General features: G+C 42.1%; 1 pseudogene; it reads left to right on the plus strand.

The window, feature by feature from the left end:
- The first annotated feature begins 5,252 nt into the window (after positions 1-5,252).
- On the plus strand, positions 5,253-8,627 carry LOC148877288 (adenylate isopentenyltransferase 5, chloroplastic-like; annotated as a pseudogene).
- The last annotated feature ends 1,098 nt before the right edge of the window (positions 8,628-9,725 follow it).

The raw sequence follows: 9,725 nt of genomic DNA on the forward strand, positions 1-9,725 counted from the left end.
AACACCGTTTTTTGATGTGTGGCTTAGAGCATTGTTTTCTCAAAAAATGGTGCATTTTTTTTTGTTTGGAATCATTGCTACCGGGTAGAATGTTTCTTGGAGCAGCAGCTTTTTCTGTTTGGTACCAATGCTCCAAGAAACGTTTTCTGCACTTCTACCCATTTCCACTGCCACATCACTGCCCTGTTGGCAGAATGAACTGCAGCTCTAGGAAATGCCAAATTTGGCGTTGCTCCAAGCCTTGCCTTCCCGATTTTCAAGGCGTGGCTTGGAGCACCGTTTCTATGGAAAAACAATTCCAAACAAAAGGTTGTGATTTGGGTAGATTTGGACCTCCAATGGAATTATGACACCTGGGAGCAGCAGCTTTTTCTGTTTGGTACCAATGCTCCAAGAAATGTTTTCTACACTTCTACCCATTATCCACTGCCACATCACTGCCCTATTGGCAGAACGAACTACAGCTCCAGGAAATGCCAAATTTGGCGTTGCTCCAAGCCTTGCCTTCCTGATTTTCAAGGCGTGGCTTGGAGCACCGTTTCTATGGAAAAACAATTCCAAACAAAAGGTTGTGATGATGGCAGATTTGGACCTCCAATGGAATTATGACACTTGGCACCTCATGACAACCAAGGAGCTCTGCAGCTCTCCAAGGAGCTCGGCAGCTCACCAAGGAACTCGCCAAGGAGCTCGGAAACTCACCAAGGAGCTCGACAGCTCGCCAAGGAGCTCGGCAGCTCACCAAGGAGTTAGGCAGCTCTCCAAGGAGCTCGCCAAAGAGCTAGTCAGCTCACCAAGGAGCTTGCCACCAAGGAGCTAGGCAGCTCTCCAAGGAGCTCGCCACTAGGCAGCCCGGAGCTCATCACCAAGGAGCTTGCCACCAGGCAGCTCGGAGCTCATCATTAAGGAGCTCGCCACCAGGTAGCTCGGAGCTCACCACCAAGGAGCTCGCCACCAGGCAGCTCGTAGCTCATCATCAAGGAGCTCGTCCGGAGCCTCACGAGAAGCATTATGTCTGACAGTCATACCAGAAGACTATACCCACGCCTCTCGCCTGACGGCATCATACCTGCCAGCTCTGGTGGTTGCTCACTGTCTGACAGAACCGTACCCTGCAACGGTTACTTGCGCCCACTAGCTCAGCCCTAGCAAATAATAACTACAACAGAGAATCAGAGGCGGTTACATGTCAGATCACTAGTATATAAAGACCTCACCCCCCCAGGGAAAGGGGGATGGAAAAATGGAGGTAACCCTTGCTCTCTAGCTCTCTCATTTTTCTAATCTCATCTTCAAGCTCTCTACAATCAGAGTGCTAACTTAAGCATCGGAGAGTCCCTGCAGGGTAAACACCCCCGGGTCATCTGATTCAGTTCTCGTAGGTTCCTCAACTCCCGCCATCTACAAAGAGGATAAGATCACCTTATGTAGAGGGTAGTTGGGTTGCGCAACACCAAGGAGCTCCACCATCCTCTGAGTCACAGGCCACCTGAGAGCAGGTCAAATGACGAGCTCACCAATGTAGCTCACCACCAGGGAGCTCGCCACCAAGTAGCTGTCCCCTAGGCAGTTCGCCACCAGGGAGCTCCACCATCCTATAAGTCACAAGTCACTTGGGAGTAGATCAAATGACGAGGTACTTAGCCAAAAAAAAATTGATACATTACAAAAAAATTGGTACGTGACCAGAAACAGTTACATCAAGTTGTTTCTTGGAGAACCGTTTTTTCCTACATGGCGCTAATGTGGCACCATTTTTTGGAAAAACAACAATAGTTCCATACAGATGCTAAATGAATCGTAGTCAAATATGTTATTTCCATATCCAAGACCAAGGGATATTGGTTGAAGCCTGATCTCTTTGATTCTAATGGCGTCTGTTTGGAACCGTTGTTGTTGCTCTAGAAAACAGTGCCACATTAACACCATTTAGGAAAAAACGATACTCCAAGAAACAACCTTCTGTTTGGAATTGTTTTTTCATAGAAAACGGTGCTCCAAGCTATGCTTTAAATGGGAAGGCATAGCTTGGAGCAACGCAAAATTTGGCATTTCTTGGAGCTATAGCTTGTTGTTGCCAATATGACACTGATATGGCGATAATAACGAATAGAAGTGCAAAAAAAACGTTTCCTATGTCATTTGTACCTAACAAACAAAAAATAAAGGAATTCCAAGCCATACATCAGCAGCACCGTTTTCGAGAAATTGGAATATCAGGAATGACGTAAGCAGAAATAGATATATCACGAATGACGTAAGCAGAAGAGTCGAGCTTGTCCATCATACCAGATTGCCTACAGCTCATCTGGTACTAGCTCCCTGTATGGATTGCGAAAACTCCCTCGCATCGTCATCTCCGCGAGTCCTCCGGTGCCATGGCAGCACGGCAACCAATCCACCAAGATCATTGAAGTCACCTTGCGAACTTGTACGATGCTTGCCAAAGCTCCAGGCCTCCCAACATTCGTCAGACTCAGAGCCAAACCCGCACAAACCCCTGCAGTTTTTGAGCTCTTCAATACCGTTTCAGTTAAACACAGTCATCAATGCTGCATTAAAAAATTCCTAATGTTTATAGCCAAACCCGCTCAAACCCCTACTCTTTTTGAGCTATTAATCAATGTCATTTCAGTTAGATATAGTCGTCCATTCCACAATTTTAGTTGGAGCAGAACGATATGTTAATCCGTGACTTTGTATTAGAGCCAGATATACTGGGAAGCCTAGGGGAGAAATTTCTTTTGACCAAGAGATCAAAAATATCTAAACAGCTCACGGCCAACTAAAACTGTCCTTTGCTGCGTACTCTCTCACCTCCATAAATCTTTTGGAAGTTTCAGCTTGTAAAGCTTTCCATCTAAAAGGCAAAAAAAAAAAAAAAAAATCCGACTTTCATTGTCTATTCGGATGCCAGCAAGCAGAAGGGTGGAGGGTAAAGAGGGTGCATTATCCCTATTGCTGCACATCTCCAGGATTGGCAAATGGTGGCTAAGAGTTCTTTTGGAATTTCCATCTAGTTGGCCATGGGAACAGGGAGGGAGAAGAGGGAGGGGAGAAGGTAGAGCTGTAAGGGAAGAGTTGTAGTTATAGTGGGGAAGTTTGAAAAGTTTTTCTCCATCATAAAAACAATTGGAGTTGGACTTGAAAACTGAGAAAGAATGAAATTTTAGAGTCCTAAAACAAGAAGGATTGGTGGTCTTTTAGAGTCCTGAAACAAGAAGGGTTCTTGGTCGCTGGTCGAGTGTTTCCAGCTGACCCTAGGCTGCGATGATGGGCTTTGCCAACCAGTCTATCTCTCTCTCTCATTTTTAGTTGCGTCTCATGGAGTTAAAAGAGCTGACCATGATTCTCTTAGAGCAGATAGCCAAAGCTCTACAAATGAAAGCTGAGGAAATGAGAGAACTACTTGAAGATGGGATACTAGTTCATGAATGGATTTCTATGCTCAGCTTTCCTCTTTGACAAATGACAGAAGAATAGTTTGAAGGGGCGCTACATAAACTGAGATTCAGAGTTCATTATAGACTAAGGTTCCATCAATTGATCAACACTGCCTTGCTGAATCAGAGCCATGGCATCAGAGCTGCTGAGACTGGGAAGTTCCCTCCCAGTACCTATCATCTCCAACGCCAATTCTCTTTCCACAATCTTTGCCATTGACTTGAACAACTTGCTGTATACAGAATCCATGGACTGAGAATCAACAAGGCTCCACTCTCCTTGTAAAGATGGGGCTTCTTCCAAGTATGTATCTGCTAGTTTCCATGTAAGAGATGGATATTTAGCTCTCTCTCTCTCTCTCTCGCCATCTCTCGCCATGGCCCATGGTAGGCGGGTCGTATCATCCGGCCCGGTGCTGTGCTTTACCGGATTTGGTAGGCACAGTTGGTGAACAATGAGAAGATAACATTGTTGTAACTCCGCTCAGCTCTTAGTCTCAAGGTTAGTGAAGTTGAACAGGTTACAGAGGGTATTTTAGGAATTTTAAAAAATTATCGATCAGTGATATCACGTGTGAATAAGGATAGAATTAATCAATTAGTTAAACTATTAGGTAGTTTAAGAAATTTGCCCTTTTATTTATTGTTATGATATAATTGGGTTAACATGTATCAACCTTCTGGTCGGACCAAATAAGCTCACCTCGTTGCATTCTGTCTGGTTTTATATGAAGATGTTTTTCTTGGTAAAAGTTTAATTTAAAGAATCTTACAAAACATTCATTCACTGTTGTTAGGTACTTAAACAGTAAAAGGGTTCGATATATTATAATACCGTAAAGACATGATTGAAATCAAACCAGTGGACTATACCCATGATTTGCATTTTGCACCTCCAGAATGAACGTGTTGTCATCTTGCTACAATAGTTAAATGAGTAAATAATCACAAATTTTGTTAGGCAAGATTGGGACGAGAATTCTTAATTCCTTCAAGCCATTACTCATCTCTGAAGCTACGACCTTTACCACGTCTGGGACCAGAATCCTTAATTCCAGTAAGAGTTTGATCATTGCTAAAACCATGACCTGCACCAGGGCTTGGACCGGAGTTCTTGATGCCTCCAAGGGTTTGAGAATCGGTGATGAAACTGTGACTAGCACCAGGGCTTGGACCGGAATCCTTGATGTTTCCTAGGGTTTGAGAGTTGGTGAAGCTATGGCCAGCACCAGGGCTTGGACCGGAGTTCTTGATGCCACCGAGGGTTTGAGAATTGGTGAAACTGTGGCCTGCACTAGGACTTGGACCGGAATCCTTGATGTTTCCTAGGGTTTGAAAACCCATGAATTTGTGACCACCTCCGCCAGGGCTAGGACCAGAGATCTTAATCGTTCCTAGTGTTTGTATATTGGTGAAGCTGTGACCTTCATCAGGGCTTGGGCCAGCAGTGGCAGAGCTAGGATTTTTTATTGAGGGGCCAAAAGTTAGAAAATATGGATAGGGGGCGGGTTAAAAGTTAGGAAACATGAGCAAAGGAGCTAAAATACAAGTGAAAAATAAATTTAAAGGAAATTTTGAAGACAGGGGGGGGGGGGGGGGCATGACTCCCTTCCCCCACACCCTGGCTCCACCCCTGTGGGCCAGCGTACGTCCTTAATATTTTCAAGGATGAAGTCGTGGCCACTGGGGCCTGAGTTCTTAAAACTGCCAAAACTGTGATAGGAGCTAGAGTTGGAGTTCTTAATCCCCCCAAGAACGTGCGTAGTTTCAAATTTGTGGCCTTCACCAGGGCTAGGGCCTGAATTTTTGATGGATCCGTCTGTGAAGCTCTCACAGGATGGACTGGCAAAGCCACCCGACTTCAAAGTATTGAATGGTCGAGCATCTGTTGCAAAGAAGAATGTAGAGGTGGCCAAGAGGAGAAGAAGAAACAATTGTTGGAACATGATCAATGGGAGCACTCTGGCCATGCCGTATAGTGATTTATAGTTTAGACTTTAAAGTGCGTAGGCTTATACACTCTGGCTTATGATATTGGAAGTGGGTTGTATGGTTTCGTATTTATAGTCAAATAAATATGGATTTATTTGACTACGGACCAAAGTTAATTGGCGGTTCAAACACATGTAGGAGTTGTGTCGTTATGGTTCAGTGCGTATCGTCATCTCTGATTCATGCAAGGATCGAGGAACCATCGAGGAGCTTCATATTTGTGCATTGCTCAAAGAGAAAAACTCATTAAACAGAATTATACCAAAGTCCATATTTGAAGGTTTTCTTTTTCGCAGACGAAAAGGAGAAATTGATCAGAATGCCTTGAGAGAAAAACCATTAAACCAGGGACCTCTTATTCCAAACAGAGGTATATCTTCTCGTGAAAGGACTCGACTTAAAGCAAAGACCATGCAAAACCAAAGTGTCATTTGCCGTTTCTCTGTTCTCACTTTCAAAATTCAACGTTGCGATGATGGTATTTTGATTTTGAAGACTATAGATAAGTCTATGATCAAACTGAGACACACAAAGATTAGTTTGGCAGAAGCTTCCTTGTCAGCCATCTTGCTACCAACTCGATTGCAGACTAGCATTCTGTTTTTTCATCTGTTGGTGTCAATTGAAATCATGGTTTTATAATGTTTGTATTTGTCGTAAGGCTTCAACCAACTTGACTACGAGGGGTCATAGTAGGGGTGAAAGTTGGGAACTCAACTTGAAGAATTTACACAGCATTAGGAGTCCGATCCATTTCAAATTTTAGCAACTTCTGAATCAGAGCCTGTTCAAGATCAGTGTTAGAAATACGAAAATAGTTGCACATGATATTTTGAATTTATTTCTATTGTTCGTATTTCATGGGAGAGTTGCAAGGCAGTGGTGGTAGGGCTGCAAATGGATCGGATCATATCCTCTCCGATCCTATTTTGTTGGATTTGGATATCCCCTATGAGATTTTCAGATTGAATAATAGGATCCAACTGAAAATTAAATCACACCTATCCAATCCAATCATAGTATATGTATATTCCACATCCTTAATGGATTCAGATATTTCCAATTCAAATCGGATGTGATCCAATCCGTTTGCATCCCTATGTGGTGGCAATATGCATATACCAAATTGAGAAGATTCAGGCACAGGGGAGGAACCAAATATACTAGTGGGGGACCTTGGCCCCCCAAACTTTTTGTTAGAACCATTATTTATATAGTTATTAAGTGCGAGATTGGGTCAAAAAAATAATAAAGTAGGTCTTTGGCCCTCCAAAACTTGAACAAAAATGCAAAGAATCATTCTCTAATGTTCCTCCAATTTCCAAAATTAAAAATATATATATTTATTTTTTCTTTAAAAAAATCTGTCATAGACCCAAACCTTCTTGCGCTTATCTGTTATAATCCCAAGAAAAATCTTGCACCACTGTGCATCCTTTGGCCAACCTAAAATGACTAGTCTTTGGGTTTTTCACATGCGTTCGTTTCCCACTCCACAGAGGGATCCATCAATTCAAATACACCTTCCACTGTAAGTTAGTAAACCTGAAATTGGGTGAATAAACTTACCGATGTGCTTTCTAACTCAAATTCTTGTTTCACTTAGGTTTCAAAACATCTTTACAAATAATCTTCCTTGAGGAATTGAAAGGGAATCGAAAATCTTTCATTTACATTTGGATTGAAGAGAAATTCCTTAAGGCTACGTTTGGTAGAGGTGTAAATCTATATTTACACCGAGGATTATTACACTGATGGGTTCATGAGAGTGTAAAATGGGAATAGGATGTTTGTCACATTTAACACTCTTCTCGTTTAGTAGATCATTGAGGTAAAAGTCCACTGCAACTGAGAGATTGTAGTCCTTGCCAGTCGGCCAAGAAAAAGAACACTGCGTGCGGCGGTGAGCGGCGTATCAGACCTAAAAACTGGTGACCGGGTGTTGCAATAGGAGAGGCTCTTGTTCGCATCTGTTGAAGCTCCATCCAAGAATATAATGGGAGCTTGCAATCGCACCAGTGGACGATCTTGAGTTCCGGTCGAGGTACAACTGTTGCTTCCTCTGGGTGGACGTGTGCTTGCCTGTGCTCCACTCGTTTGTGTCCAAGTGAGTGGACCGCATGGTTGAGGCTAGGTTGGTGGGCGATGTGAGGAGGTTCTTTGAACCGGAAGTCGACTATTCTCGGGGAATCAGGTGGGCCATCAGGGTGCCGGAGATGGATAGGTTCCTCCGAACAGAAGCTGCAGCACCGGAGGATGAAGAAACCCTGGCGATACTCCTCAAGGAGGCGATCGAGGAGATCAAGGTGAACACCTGAAAGTTAGTCCGTTGCCAGTTGCAGAAAATTTATCGGTTGAAGGAGCTGCTACGGGGGAAAATGCACTGCCTTGACGCCACCGAAGTGTTCTTGAAGCACGACAAGGAAGCAGAGGAGGCCTGAGAGAAGCTGGTGGTAGGGCCAGGCACCAACATCGTCAGGCATTTCTTCTACAAAGCCGAAGACCACGCTCCCACTGCCTCCGCCGCTGCGACAACCATCAAAGCGGCAGTCATGAGGAAGGCAACCGCTGTTGTTCTCGTCGCCGCCTCTTTGTTTTTGTCGGAGGAAGATGATGAATAGATAACTATTGCTGTCGCTACCTCTCTGTTTTCATCGACGGTGAACCTTGCCCCGGTAGATCGGTTCTTGCCCCAGCAACCATTGTTGTCACCGCCTCTATATTCTCTGTTCTCTGTTCTCATTGACGGTGAACCTTCCCCGGCAAATCGTTTCTTGCTCCAACAACCATTGATGTTGCCGCTTCTTTGTTCTCGTCGGAGGAAGAGAGAAGGAGATGAGAGAGAGAGCGAGCGAGAGAGAGAGGAGAAGAAAAAGAGAGGAGAAGAGAGAGAGAGCGAGAGAGCGATGTAATAAATATTCGATGTATTTATCACATCGATTAACGAAGTAATTAAATGGTAAAATGTAATTTTACACGATTTTCAATGTAAAATTACATGTTTACCAAATGCCTGTAAAATCGAACCGAGGTGCAAAGTTTATCCCGATTCGATTTTACACCTCTACCAAATGCAGCCTAATTGGGCTGCAATCTGCAACCTACGGCATTTGACGTTTAACACATCCGGTGCATTAATTTGAATTAACCAGTTACGCTTTGCGCTTTGTATCTGTGAGTATAGTTCTTAACACTAGACAATTTCTGGACACTGACCTTTAGCTACGAGCAAAACCGTGGCTAAAGGTAAAAAAAATTGTAGCTATAGGCCTATAGCTACGGTTTAGCTAGGGATAGAAAACCATAGCCTATGTTTGCGTGGCTATAGCCTACGATTACGGTTCAATTAATCCGTGGCCATAATCCATCTATAACTACAGTATATGTCTATAGCTAAAAGGCAAACACAAACCATATGAATTTTTAGCCACAGGTTGAACCATAACTAAAAGATGTATATAGCTATGGTTTTTAAACTACCCTTAGTTATATACGCAAATCTATAACTACGGATTTTTATAAAACCGTAACTGTAGTTCTTTTATTTATAGCTACAGTTTGCTACAAAACCATAGCTAAATGTATTAACCCATAACCACAGTTTTTTTAACTAAAACCAAAGTTAAACTCTAACCTATGGCTACGGTTTTTTGACAAATTGTGGCTAAAAGATGCTATAAAAAAACTGCTGCTATATTCCAAATAAAATAGTAAAATAATGATAATTAGGACTGCCACCTTAAAGCAACACCTATTTTATTCATACATCACATAAAAATTATATAATAACTTCTAGCAAATACTTATATTATTGTAATAATTCAATACATGCCACATATAATTTGAATACATCCATTGTTCTTTACAAAAAAGTACACCATTATTTAAAATGTATTACAAAGGTCAAATTTCACTCAATACATATTAAAGTTTACATGACTTAAAAAAATAGAGAAATTTTAAATATAAAAGAATCATCCATTGTCTTCAAGTTCAACTATGCTTTAAGAGTCACTCGTTGCATCTTTAACCTATAAAGAAAAACAAAAAATATTAGAAAAATGATTACTTTGATGATCTAATTAAATATGCAACATAAAATGAAAAAATGTGAAGAAAGATAAGCAACGAAATCCACTAGTATTTTGTTTAATGCAAGATAAATTTTGAAATTCTAATTAAATCAGCTTGGTGCGCTTGTTTGACAATTTTTTATAAGTACATTGTTGCAAATTACTCTCATGTATTTGAGATGGTTCTGCAAATAATTTTCTTAGATGCCTTACTTTT

Source organism: Nelumbo lutea, chromosome 1, assembly GCF_056320005.1.
Source record: "Nelumbo lutea isolate HS-2025 chromosome 1, American lotus-T2T, whole genome shotgun sequence".
NCBI classification, from domain to species: domain Eukaryota; kingdom Viridiplantae; phylum Streptophyta; class Magnoliopsida; order Proteales; family Nelumbonaceae; genus Nelumbo; species Nelumbo lutea.